Source organism: Rhipicephalus sanguineus, chromosome 4 (genome assembly GCF_013339695.2).
Source record: "Rhipicephalus sanguineus isolate Rsan-2018 chromosome 4, BIME_Rsan_1.4, whole genome shotgun sequence".
NCBI lineage: Eukaryota > Metazoa > Arthropoda > Arachnida > Ixodida > Ixodidae > Rhipicephalus > Rhipicephalus sanguineus.
Window position 1 is genome coordinate 86,538,540 of NC_051179.1, and position 14,164 is coordinate 86,552,703.

The window sequence follows — 14,164 nt, forward strand, 5'->3', positions numbered from 1 at the left end:
GACTTGGAGGACTGCCCCAAAATACCCTTGTTGAGGGCAAGCAGCGTAAGATAGAGAAAGCAGGCGAGGAGGAACGTTTACGCGGAGAGCGGGAGGGACCTTCTCTCTCGCTTACCTTATCTTTAACACGGGCGCCTCGGAAGATAGTGGCGTTCTTTCCATTTCCTAAAGGAACCACTACTCTCTCATCCTTATACCGCTCTCTTTCACTCCCCCCCCTTCCCCAATGAGGTACAGGACAGGAGTGAGTTCAACAAAGGCTCCTAGAAATGCCCTGCCGAGGCTGTAACCTTCGCTTGCGTCAGCCTTCGTGCTCCGCTGCCACAGTGCAGAAATGAGGTGCTACCCCACTTCGTTCCGTTGAAAAGGTCTCTAGCATAGAAGAGTGTGGGTGTAGGTCATTTGGTGATTCATGACAGGGGCGTAGCCAGAAATTTTTTTCGGGGGGGGGGGGGGGGTGTTCAACCATACTTTATGTATGTTCGTGCGTGCGTTTGTATGTGTGTGTGTATATATGCACAAGCAAAACTGAAAAATTTCGGGGGGGGGGGGGGTTGAACCCCCCAACCCCCCCCCCTCCCCCCTTGGCTACGCCCCTGATTCATTATTATCAAGAGTGACTGCAGAGAACAAACAAGACGAGGCAAAGGTGACAGCACTAAGCGGTACTGACCACATGGTTGTCAGTACCGCTTAGTGCTGTCTCTTTCGCTGTCCCGTGTGTTTTCGGCGGTCACTTTTCCTAATGCTGAGTATTTCATATACCCTCAAATCAGTACATTCGAGAACGCGGCGCGAAGCCCTGTCCTCGTCTCCATTCGATCTAGCGCCTGGCGATAAATAAAGTATACACTTACGAAGGGCACTTATGTACCGCACCCCCACCCCCTCTTTCTCTCTGACAACAATATTGTTCGTTCTCCATGTGCCACGAATAGCAAGATTAGGGGAGGAGCTAGAGGTGCGCTGACCGGCCAAGGGGAACCGATTACCGCCGCCACCGTCGAAAGAAGCAGAAGACGCGGTCATCGCACTGGCCATCTCAGTCAATATAAGGTAACTTTATGAATGGCTCTGTTGGACCGCTGCCAACACTCCAAGAAACGACAAGTCTATGTCTATCAAGAAGGTAAAACATATATGGGGAATTCTTAATTTAGTGACTGAAGCGCGGACTCTCTGGTAGCACGTGGACGTGGTTGAATCCATCAGGAGGCGAACCCTTCATACTTGGACTTCCCACAAGAAAGGATTTACCACATATACAACGAAATTACCACCCTGTTATTGAGACAATCGCAGAATATACGCTACAGCGCACATGCACAACCAACAAAATTAGCGGCAACTATTTGAAGACGAATCCAAACCGATTCTACCCAGAGGAAATCAAATCATTTTGTTTACATCATGCTTTTAGTTTCCGTTGCGAGCAAGGCATATCGCCAGAGCTCTATGAGCCGATTTATTTATCGCGCCTCGCTCTCGACGCAATAGTTATTCCGTCTTCTCTCCACCATCCCCCCCACCCCACCCTCCACCTTCTGGGAAACTAAGATCGCTTCCTTCTTCAGACATTCCGAAAATGAGCTTCCCTCTTACCCTGTGTCTACTACATTTCCATAAACAAACACCCACTAGCTGCCGCTATGAACATGCTATGAAATTCACGGGGGTCACACGGAAGCCGTGCTCATTACCGGCGTCACATGCGCTGCTGATCGCGATTAAAGGCAAGGCGCCGGCGCCGGCGGCTGCTCCTCGAGTCGTGGCATATACAGAATACAGCGGAAAACATCAACCGCACCACGGGAACCTTGCCCCCCAAGGCTTGCGGCAACTGTCGGCAAGAAAGCGCATATAAGCGCCGTGCACCTCGGGCCATCTCACCCCTGAAGAAGAAGCCGGTCAGGCTTCGAAACGTCGGGTTTTTTATAATAAACCTTCTGGTTGGAGATTTCTCTTTTTGCCTTTAGTCTTTCTGTGGTGTCGCGTCTTACCAGTTTCGGTTTCGATTGTGTGACGCGGAGCGCCACACAACGGGTATTTCATGTACGAAATCGTATGACCAAATCTCTTTGTAAATAAACTTCAGTCCCATCCCCGCTATCCGACTGTCTTGACGTAACTGCGGGCGCTCCGGCGCTGAGCCGCCTTCCTAGCCCGCCGGACGGTACCTCCGGCGGCGACACTACAAAGTGGCGACGAAGATGGGATTACTTGTTGCAAAGTAGTATCCTCAGCAGTTGCTGCCTGTAGATCAGCTTTACTGATGCATGGAGTGACAAGCGAGATGATCTCTTCTTCCAAGTCTGGTGAGACTGGAAGTTGCAAAGGCAGACGGGAAAGTGCATCTGCTACAACATTATTTGAACCTTTGCAGTACTGTACAGTGAAGTTGTAGTACAAAAGTCTGGCGCACCAGCGTGAAATGCGTAATGGGCGTCGGCCCTCTGATCCAGCAGAAAGTAATGTAGTAAGTGCTTGATGATCAGTGCGTAATGTAAAATGTCTACCCCAGAGGTGTACATGCCATTTCTCGCAAGCAAAGAGGCATGCTAAGGCTTCACGCTCACCAGTAGAATATCTGCGTTCAGCAGGTGACAAGGTTCTCGAAGCAAAAGCAATTGTAATTAACTGGTCACCTTTGCGTTGTTGAAACACAGCACCCAAACCTATGTTGGAAGCATCAGTCGTTATGACTATCGGAAGCTTCTCGTCAAAGAGTTGAATGACTGGGTTTTCAGCCAGTACTGCTTTGATACTGTTGAATGCCGAATTGGCTTCATGCGACCAATTAAATGTTTGGCCTTTGCGCAACATGGAGCGCAGTGGTTCAACAACGTCAGCATAATGAGGAATGAACTTTGAGTAGTAGCCAGCGAGACCAAGAAATGAATGCAAGGATTTACAATCTGTAGGAGCAGGTGCATTAACGATAGCATGCACTTTGGACTCAAGAGGAGACAATCCTCTGGCACTGACATTGTGTCCTAAAAATTGGATTTCCTGGACAGCAAAGACACATTTGTCGTTGAGTTTCATTCCTGTGTTGCTTATGCGGCTTAGTACTGCTTGTAAATTAGCATCATGTTCAGCACGCGTTCGACCCCAGACCAAAATGTCATCTAGGTAGCATAGTACTCCAGAACAACCTTTCAAAATGTCTGACATCATTTTCTGAAAAACAGCAGGGGCAGATGCAAGCCCGAAGCAGACTCTACGGAATCTGAACAAACCATCATGCGTTACAAAAATGGTTAAGTCCCTACTTGATTCTGACAAGTTAACCTGATGGTATGCTGATGCAAGATCTAAAGAACTACTGCCCTACTTTGCAATCAGAAATGAGCTGTCTTATGTAGACAACTTAGTTTTCCGAGCAGACAGAGTAAGCATTCCTGCTTCACTCTGCAATAAACTCGTACAGTTGGCTCATGAAAGTCACCCTGTAATTGTCAGGACTAAGCAGCGACTTAGAGAAAGATACTGGTGGCCTGGCTTAGATAGCCAAGTTGAACGTGCAGTTCGCGACTGTGTCGTATGCCAAACAGCAGATAAATCTGCTAAACCAGTTTTTGCACCCTTACAGCCTGTCCCATGGCCAGACAAACCTTGGGAAAAGCTAGGCATGGACATTGTCGGTCCACTCGAACGTGCTCCTTTCGACTGCAGATTTGCAATCACATTAGTTGACTACCACTCTAAGTGGCCTGAGGTTTGCTTTACCCATGCAGTCACTTCTGACGCAGTAATTACATTTCTGTCAGCACTTTTCAGTAGGGAAGGTTTTCCAGAAGCAATCGTCACGGACAACGGTCCTCAATTTAAATCTCAAATATTTGAGAAGTTCCTCTCCGACAGAGGCATACAGCATCTTTGCTCTTCGAACTACTATCCACAATCTAACGGTCAAGTTGAACGCTTCAACCGTGTTTTGAAAGAGCAAATTCAGCTCGCTCAACTTGAATGCCGCCCACTGAAACAAGCTGTAACAGAGTACTTAGGCACGTATCGCTTTACGCCTCAAGCTACTACAGGCTTGTCGCCTGCACAACTTCTGCATAACCGCCAACCGCGTTCTGGAATTGACATTGCAGGGTTGCACCCAAACTCTTCCACTCCTTCGCCAAGTTTGGATCCTGTGAGAACACGAGTGTTCCACAAGCAACAGGCAACTAAGCAACGCATTGATTCTAAGCGTGGAGCAAAACCTCCTAAGCTACAGGTGGGCCTCAGAGTTAAAGTACGTCTGCCAGGGAAGCAGAATAAATACAGAGGTCCTTATACAATCCTTAGTCAAACTGGATTCAATTCCTTTCGCCTTAGTGATGGCAACGTCTGGAATGCATCAAAGCTGGTAGTTGTTCATGCTGAGCAGAATGCAACTCCACAGCAGAATTCATGTCCTCCACCTAACACATCTTCCATGCAACAACATAATTCCTCCCCACCTCCATGTTCTTCTGCAGTTCCACAGTTAGTGCGACTTCCACTAACCACCTTGCAGGCACCTTCACAACAATCGGCTGATGTGCCCAGCCCCAATGCAACGCTTCTCGAAGGGGGGATAGATACGTCGACTAACATGCCGCCTACGGAAAATCTTGAAACTTTGCCGCGTTCGCTCTCCGATGAGCGTGTAGGTGAGCCCCAAGGCTCAAATTCCTCTACTGACCGATCCCTTCGTCCCAAACGGCACCGAAGAAAGCCATCTCGATACAAGGACTATGTTCCTTGATATATATATATACATTTTTTCATAATACTCATGTTTCGCATACTACTATACTGCTTATATACCACTTTATATACTACTTTCATATATTACTTACTACATAATCCTTTTTTTTTTGGGGAACATATAATGGTGACTGACACTAAGTTCCTAATTACTACTTATACTAGTTCATAAATGGGCTCATGCAATAAAAATAACAAATCCATTACATCAAGTTTAGTCAAACTACGTCAACTCTGGTCACATAAATATTGTCCTAATAAAGAATACATTCCTACATGTGATAACTATTGTATAATGATGTTACTTATTTTTGCACATTTTCTTACAAGATGTTCAAGGATTTTGTGCCAACGTGTTACTTCATACAAACGTTTCAGTGCCTTACCACTGTATAATGTCATATACAGAGTACAACTCCTTTCCTTTTAGGGGGAGATGATGTGGTGTCGCGTCTTACCAGTTTCGGTTTCGATTGTGTGACGCGGAGCGCCACACAACGGGTATTTCATGTACGAAATCGTATGACCAAATCTCTTTGTAAATAAACTTCAGTCCCATCCCCGCTATCCGACTGTCTTGACGTAACTGCGGGCGCTCCGGCGCTGAGCCGCCTTCCTAGCCCGCCGGACGGTACCTCCGGCGGCGACACTACACTTTCACCCAACCAGGCAGACTTCTGCCGAATGTTTACCTTTGATCGCGATTAAGCCCGATCTCATCCGTGATGGGGCCCGTACAGCAGCTTGTGCCAAGAAGCCAATCACGAATGAGAAATTCGATCCAGATTAGGCACGATCGCGATCAAAAGTAATTGTGTGACGCTGGTATTAACTGTCGTGCCAATGAAGAACATTTTTTTCTCGTCCCTCTTTCGTCCAAACACCGGCCTGCCGCGTGGAGTCTGACAAAACCGGTCCGCTAGACGACGCTTCTCCGTCGGGGGTGTAGCTCAGATGGTAGAGCGCTCGCTTAGCATGCGAGAGGTACGGGGATCGATACCCCGCACCTCCACTACTTTTTTTTAAGCTTCTTTCTTTTTTTTTTTTTTTACTTGGAACCACAGGCGACGCCAACAGCCAAACGTTACCGCGTTGCATTTCAAGTTATTTGCTTCTAGCTGTCACGCAGTCGGCGGGTTGCAACTATTTATTGCTATTTTCGCCGAATACAGCGCCATCTTAACCAACGCCGACCATCAAAGCAGTGACTAGGATTCTTGAACGTGCACATAAAACTTAGGCAATGCAGAAACTTCTACTTGGTGCCGTTTCGTTGAAGAAACAACTGATTGTCACCTCGCCTCCACCGCCTTTGTGGCCAATAAATTAGCCTTTTGAAACAATGCTTAGCTACATATATTAAAACGGAACTTAAATAATGAGAATAGACATTTTAATTCGAAACTTACATATGCTTCACTTACTAAGAAATAAAGAAACAGAAAAAAAGAACTATTTTTTAACCGAAGCGTGGTGTCGAAAATTACATTGCTTTTGAACCTCAATCATTCGAATGTTCTCGAATATGACATGTAATGCAGTTCTTTACCTACAGTCCGCCATTACGAGAATTGTTATTTGAGGATTGCACAAAGGGCAACTTGATTTCAACTTGATTTCGTGTCTGTAAGTTCGTGCCTTCGCTTCGTCCCCGTCTTCTTTGCGTCATTACAATTTTTCCTCAAGTAATGAACCAAGGCTCAGCAACAAGCCCTGCCAACTTTTCATTTCCCTCTTTTCAAATGCCGTGAACGCCAATCCAAGTATCAGGGGTGACGCCAGTATTCTTTTACTTGGGTGGGGGACCCTTTCTGTGTGCGCCTGTATATATACACATGCAAAATTAAAAAATGGGGACTTGACACCCCCACCCTAAATGCTGAGATGAGGGGGCACCCACAAGTGAGATCGGAGTTGTGTTCGGTTGACTGCCTTTGCTATATTGGACGAGTGAGGTTCAGGGGGAGCAGACGAAAATTTATAGAAGGCGGCCACCCCCCACCCCCCTTCCCCCCGTGCCCCCCACTGGCGCCACTCCTGTTAAATAATAATATAGATCGGACCGCACAAGGTTTCTTCTGGAATGGAATAATTAATACGCGCCTAGCAGAGCGCTCCTTTTCCAGGTCATTTTTCTCATCGCGCATAATTATTTGTGTACGAGATATATAATTGCAGCTAGCGCTTGGTTTGTCGTTCTGGAGACAAGTCAGAAGGTTAATTACGGGGAGCAAGGACACATCTATAAATTTAGTCTGCCTCGATGGATCGCGCACACGCGCACACGCAACGCAATACTGAAGAAAAAGAAGAAAAAAATTCTTTGCCTACAGCAAATCCAGACGAACAATTGAAAAAAAAAAAAAAAAAAAAAAACGTCGCATGGAAGTCTCGGATAGCAAATCACTTAAAAGTGGTTTAATAACGTACTTCAGTCTTCAATCTGAGACTTCCGCCGCCACCCCTGGTGCCTGCGTATGGCATAAGTAGAAAATCGGTAAACACTGCATGCATATATTTAATGCATCCTTACATACGTAGAAGCATATCTGAGTAAGAAGAAAAATAAGGCGGGAGCGGGTCACGTATCAGGTATACAAAAGGACAATATAGAAAGTCATCTCAGCTTTATTAGCAAAGTTATACGCCGCCTTGCTTATACCCTTCTGCAATTAAAAAAAAGGGATGCAGGATGCTGTGTGATGAGTCTCGTTAAGTAAAAACATAACATGAAAAAAATTGAAGACCTCTGGCGACACTCTCTCGAAGTATCCGCACCAGGCTCATGACGTGAATCATGAGCCTGGCGATACCCATTTGGTCGGACTTATGTAAGGTACATTACATTTTAATGGAGCCAGAGACGGAACTTATCAAGCTTCTGGACATTCCACAAAGAGCCTCAATGGCCCAAGTAAGAAAGAAACACCTTTTTTTATTTATATGATGTAAAAGATGTTGGCGCACAAAAAAAAGACACCAGCTACTCCTTACCTCTTGAATAAATCGAGCATACAACACAGCAAATAAACACGCAAACAGAGTTACATGGGGGAAAAAAGTGGATGACCTTGTTTTTAGGTCTGGCGGTCCTATGCCGCCAATTTCCCACAGGGTGGTTGCCCTCCCAAGCGACTATGAACTTCGTTCTGCCAAGCACCAGGCCGGAAGTGCGCTTGTACCTATTTTACCGGTAGGTACCAGACGGCAGCAAATCTCTCCCTCCCAGAGCAGCGGCGGATGCTCGACTATTTCACCAAGGCTGTGGTGGGTTAAGGTGCGCCCAGGGGCCTTTGCAGAACCTTATGGGTCCACCTTTTGAGATGACCCAGAAACAACCGAGCGCTAGGTCGGTACTCCTCTACCCATTAGGAAAAACCGGTGGGTTCCGGTCGGCACTGAGAATTGAACCCGGTACCGCCCGCATTCGAAGCGCACGCTCAACCATGTAGCCACATATGTGTGGCTACATGGTTGAGCGCACAAACACACATATGTGTGCTTGTGCTGGGATACGGGGACTAATCCATACATATGGTCAACAAAACAGTCAACACGTCGTATTCGCAATGCCCATAAAGTCCCTGAAACTTCGTGAGCGACATACGTGCATAAAAGCGCGCCTCCTCTCTTTTCTCCCTCCTCTGCCCTCTCCGAGGCTGACGCCGTGTCGGCATTGGCCAACTGCCGTCACGTGGGACAGCGCGCAGCGTTCGTTTGTTTACAGTCGCTCGCGACTGCCATCTTTGCTCTCGAGGTGCGGAATCGCTGGTTCTCAGCGCACGTGTACCATGGATACGCACTTTCCATTCCGCGTGCGTTGTGCTCTGAGATACCTTGCACACAATGGTTGCCATGGGCTTCTGCTGCGCTTTCGGATGCCGAAACAAATAAAGCGAAGGCAAAAACCGCCCGGGAAGCGCAACGAGTTGCGAAGGAAGTCTTGGTTACACCGAATCGGAAGACAGAACTTTCGGTCGACGTTTTCGACGCGACTATGCGAGGTAAGTCGCTATCCTCTAACTATAAGTATTCGTCGAGGTTCGCGAAAAATCCGACGACAGCGCCGCGCCAGCCGCGCTGCGGCTCTGTCGGAAAACACTGAACCGTCGCGCGGCCGACTCAGCCCCTTTCACGGTAGCGGCAGAGCCGTATATTCCTTAATATACGGCTCTGGGTAACGGTAGCGCACGTGCGCTCGCGTTCTTCTCTCGGTGCGGGTAACTGTGGGGCCGTCAGCTCGGCACGTTGAACCGAGAGGCTTGCTGTGCGAAGCTGCGCATTTCCACGATGGCAGAAGCGATCCCGCGGAAGCGCAAGCGTGGTCCGAACTCCGAAGTATTACGGTTTAGTGGCCAGCCACAACAGTGCAGACAAGGCACACGATTCACGTGTTAAACTGTATCGGTTCCCGGGCGTGTCGCACGAGAAATAAAGGCGGCAAGCGTGGATAGCTGACAGCGTTGTCTCGCCTTCTATTTTGGCTGTCTGAGTTCATCGCTTTCGTTCGTTCCGACTACCTGAATCGGTAAGTAACGGGGCGCATGCACGCAGCGACTACAGTAATGATTACTCGCTGTCTTCTCGCATTGTTAAAGTCCAGTTACGGTTGTAGGTGAAGCAACTTTGTGTTTTGATTCCCCGTGCTCGTGAGACCTACCAGTCGTTGAACGTTCACATTCGCGTTATACCGTTAGCGTTGCGCGGTTGGTTGAATTCAACTGAACTCCGCACATTGTCAGAAGTTCGGCGCCTGCATTTCACGCGTCGGGAAGGCTGCTTTATCACGCCGGAACGGACGTCTGTGCATTTTCAGCAAGCTTTGACATCGTTCTGCAGGTTTGCTTTGTTTTTGTCACTTTATTGGGGTGATATATATTTAAGCCGCTAAATATAACTGGCACTTCATACATGCTTTGCAATTGCAACCTTGAATTAACCACCTTCTGACTTTGTGCGATTTTCTAGCCGCGTTCACGCAACAGGTTTTATACGCCTGTCAAGTCGGTATCATAAAAAGAGACTGCAAGCATGACGCGAGAGCCGAAAAAACGAGGCGAGCAGTTCATCTTGCTTCACAGTGGTTGAAGCTCAGCTAGCTGCTCGCGTCTTAATCGGCGGGTGATTCTCCAGCGGCACGGAGGACTTGACTCTAACCTTCTCAGGAAGCAGTGCCATGGCCGTATAATCTTTTTTTCGCACGCCGCAAACGTTTGTTCACGAAAGTACACGGCTGCTACTGTAAGCATGCCATATCAAAACAACAATCATATGATTCGTAGTCCACGCCGCAGAACATCGATAGCGTGTACGGCTTCATTTCGGAGTGCATGTGGACCATTATTCATCTTTAACGTGACAGAATGAGACTTACCTCGAGGTATACGTCCTACACGGTGTAATCGCGACTTGGGAAATGCATTTCGCTTTGAGTCGGGCGTGGTTGTCGTCAATCGTCTGCTCTTCACCGTTAACGTGATTGACGAGCTTTCCTCATTTTATCAAGTTCGCTTTGCGGAAGTGCCAGTCAAGCTTGAAGATCCTTTTGAAGCCGCACTGCACGCGGTACATTGTGAGACGCCGCAAGTGCACCGCGAGAGCTCTGCACGTGCAGAGGCGTAGCCAGAAATTTTTTTCGGGGGGGGGGGGGGGGGGTTCAACCATACATTATGTATGTTCGTGCGTGTGTTTGTATGTGTGCGTGTATATATACACATGCAAAATTGAAAAATTTCGGGGGGGGTTTGAACCCCCCAACCCCCCCCCCCCCCCCTTGGCTACGCCCCTGTGCACGTGCACGGAAGCGAGCGGCAACGCGGTGGCGAGAAGGGAAAGCGCTCGCTGATCACGCCCCAGTTTCTCTTTTTCTGCCAGAGATGGCGCTGCCTGTCAAGAGCAGCAGCGCCGCTAAGCGTTGCTTGGGAAGCCTATAGCGCCGTAGACACGTCTTAGTTAATTGTGCAGTACGTCGCAATTCCTCACACGTTTTATTGCTGCTTCTGCGGGGTCTGTACTCAGTGTTTTTTTTTTTTTTCAAGAATATATGGTTAGGTTTTCTGCTTGACGTGATGCTCCTACTGGTTTGAGTTTGCGGTATTGGTTTGTGCGCCTAGCATGGCACGCCGACTACGGAGGCACGCCGACTGACGATCGAAAATGTGATTACGAAACTTCAGAGCTTCGGCGGAGTTTTGAAGAAACAAAGCTGCAATGTGAAAGCTCACATTAGGAGTGGTACTCTCTGTTTGTTTTTGTTGCGTGCTCGGTTTTTTTTTTCCTGGAGCAAATGGCGTTCTCTGGCTCTTTTACGTCGACAGATCCGCCGGTGGACTTGCGATAGAAGGTAGGTAGGCAAAGCGTGCGTGCCCAACCGAATCGCAGGGTGCATTCATCGTTTAGGAACCTCACGTACACGTGTTATTTAGCGCGAAGGTTTACGTGCCATTTCGTGTGGAGGTTTATATCCGCGAGTGGCTTTCCGCCGCGATGGAGCAGAGGTTATGGTGATCGGCTGCTGACCCGAAGGTGTCCGCCGCGGTGGTATAGCGGTTAGGGTGCTCGGCTGCTGACCCGAAGGTCGCGGGTTCGATCCCGGCCGCGGCGGTCGCATTTCGATGGAGGCGAAATGGTAGAGGCCCGTGTGCTTAGATTTAGGTGCACGTTAAAGAACACCAGACGGTCGAAATTTCCGGAGCCCTCCACTACGGCATCTCTCATAATCATATCGTGGTTTTGGGACGTTAAACCCCAGATATTATTATTATTATTGCTGACCCGAAGGTCGCGACGGCTGCGGTCACATTTCGATGCAAGCGAATAGGTTGAGGCCAGTGTGCCGCGCGATGTCAATGCTCGTTAAAGAACATCAGATGGTCAAAATTTCCCGAGCCCTCCACTACGGCGTCTCTCATAATCATATCGTGGTACTGGGACGTAAAACTCCAGATGATATTATTATCCGCGAGTGGAGCTCTCGCGAAGGAAACGTTTACGGTGGCAGCTGGCTAGTTTATTCGTTTGCTTGCTCGTTCATTGAGCAGCGAGTATAGTTCGTATGTCAAGTACGTCTACGAGGCGCACTTGCGCACTATGGTTGTTGCGTCTAATGTCTTAACGAATCAACCAACGCTGTCTAAATGTATCGACTGGAAATGATGTACGCCTTCTGGCGCATTCTTCTTTCAATGAAGCTCCGAGCTGCTGCTTGCACAGACAGTCATTTTCTAAATAAATAATAGTCGCCACTCTTTAACTAGCATAATACCGCCAACACCCATTGCCCATGTGTTTCTTGCACTCTAAAAACTGTCCGTACCCTTTGTGGAGTCTTCTTGCCCCTCCCCAATAACCGTCCTCTGGCTAGTTTGCGCTTCCTTTCTTGAAAACTCGGCGCTCGCCACTTTCCTATCAAGGTGCTGTTTAATAACACGCACGCCATTCGTGACCTGGAAGTACGGCGCGCCCGGCGATAATGCAAGGAAAGACACGCGAGATTGATGGTTATTGTTTCGGGACAGGAATACGCCTCATAGCACGCAAATATTTGGTGAAAAAGATAAAAACAAGCGATCCAGATGCTGGATATCGTTTTGTGGGAAAGAGATGCCTCAAATACGCGCTTTTGTATTGCAGTGTACAGTGCTACATCATAGAGGCACGTATAGCGGCATTAACTATATTTACCCAACCGATACATCGGAACGGCTACGTCTAGTGCGTACTGGCAGCCTCAGTGCGTCATTGGTATGCGCGGCGAATTCGCCTCGCGAGGACGACATGTACAATGTATCAGTTTCAGAAGGCTTCATGTAGAGCGGGACATTAACGTTCAACATTACACATGTCCTTTACAAACGTGTCCTAACATCTCCTAAACAACATATAATTAAAAAAAAAAGGATACCAAGAGCTAGACGGCTAGTTCGAATGCTTAAAGCGCGCCGCCTGGCAAGCGCGCGCTCTCTTTGCGAAGCGTCGTCTGCTACGCAGGAGCAAGGTAGGTGGCGCCATGCTCGAAAAGAGAGTGCGAAGGAGAGGAGAACGAGGAGGAACGTGAGCGGAGGAGGAAAGTGTCGCTACTTTACGAAGTTTCAGGGGTTTTAAATGCCCATAGACTGTCGCGCCGCCAAGCGGAATTCAGGAGCGTCCTCTCGAGGAGGGTTAGTAGACGACAAAATGGCAGCACTACGCAGTCGCTCCCTTGTTTAGCTGTGCTAGCCTCAGTGTTAACGCGTTGGCAAGAAAAGAACACTACGACTTTGCATGTTCCCTGCATCAGTGAACAAACCGGGCCCTCCGTGACACGAGAAATCTGGTTCGTTCTTGCGAGACGCGAAGTTTTCGTGAAAATATGCGGCAACTCGCGCTTTCAATACTAGTCCACAGCGTACACATACTATCAGCTTCGCGAGGCTTTCTGTAGCCACGTAGGTTAGTTAAATGTTATCGTCTGACATAATCAGTTGAAGCTCACCCTGTTTTACTTGCATATAGCATTGGTCAGTGTTTCTTGTAGTGCATGAATCCCATAACACTGCACGCGGGAGGTCCCGCGGGCACGCGATGTGCTTTTGTATAACTGAGCGATCTCAAGCTGGCGATACCTCTATCCTTTGTCAGCAAAGCGCTGTTACGAACCGTGCGAGCGACGTTTCGATCATTCGAGAACGCGTCTGCTCGACGCCTTTCGTGGAGCGAACGCTTTCCACGCCGTCCTTCGCCAGTGTGTTGGTTTCATATTTCATAGCCAGCGCTGCGCCGCTTGTTTTTGTACGTTTGTTGGTAGGTGGCAGCACACTGCAAGCGATTTGCTTGTTGACCGTTCTGAGAGCAGAGTGTTCTTCGCGCCCAGACGCCTCTCTAATTCCCAGACAACACACTACATCCCAGGGACTTCCCAAAAAAGTCCAAACGTCCCACATCCCAACAAGGTGGTTTTTAGGATGTCCTTTAGACATGTGCATAGGGATCATTCCTAAAATATCCCTTGTAGGATCTGATTGGGACGTCAAGTTAGCGGTGAAATAAGCTACCGTGTTGAAAATTGGCGATCCTAAACAATCGGAAACAGCAACTCCGCCGGAGAGCATGGTTGGCGCGCGTGCACAATTGCATATCTACATGCACACGAGAAACAATATATCCGCGTTTTTTGTGAAAGTGTTCGTTTTTTTTTCTTTTTAAATGTCGCGCCGTTATGAGGACGAGGGATCGATTGCTGTCTGCGTGAGCAAGTGTTGCACTTGGTAAAGGCGGTACAGCGGTACGGCGCACGTACTCGCGCCACGCCCGCCACGCACGCCTTGCTTTTCGTGAAAGATCAGAGAACGGCGGCCGCACCGCACGAGCGGTGGTGTGGTGGTGTCGTATTTATAAAAACACTGACATATTAACTTTAGAAGAATTGAATGAAATATTGTTA

The 14,164-nt window shown here is 48.3% G+C and overlaps 1 non-coding gene across 1 annotated transcript; it reads left to right on the top strand.

Annotated features, from left to right (window-relative positions):
* The first annotated feature begins 5,682 nt into the window (after positions 1 to 5,682).
* On the top strand, positions 5,683 to 5,755 carry Trnaa-agc (transfer RNA alanine (anticodon AGC)). The gene has a single exon. It is a non-coding gene; the product is annotated as a tRNA-Ala (tRNA).
* The last annotated feature ends 8,409 nt before the right edge of the window (positions 5,756 to 14,164 follow it).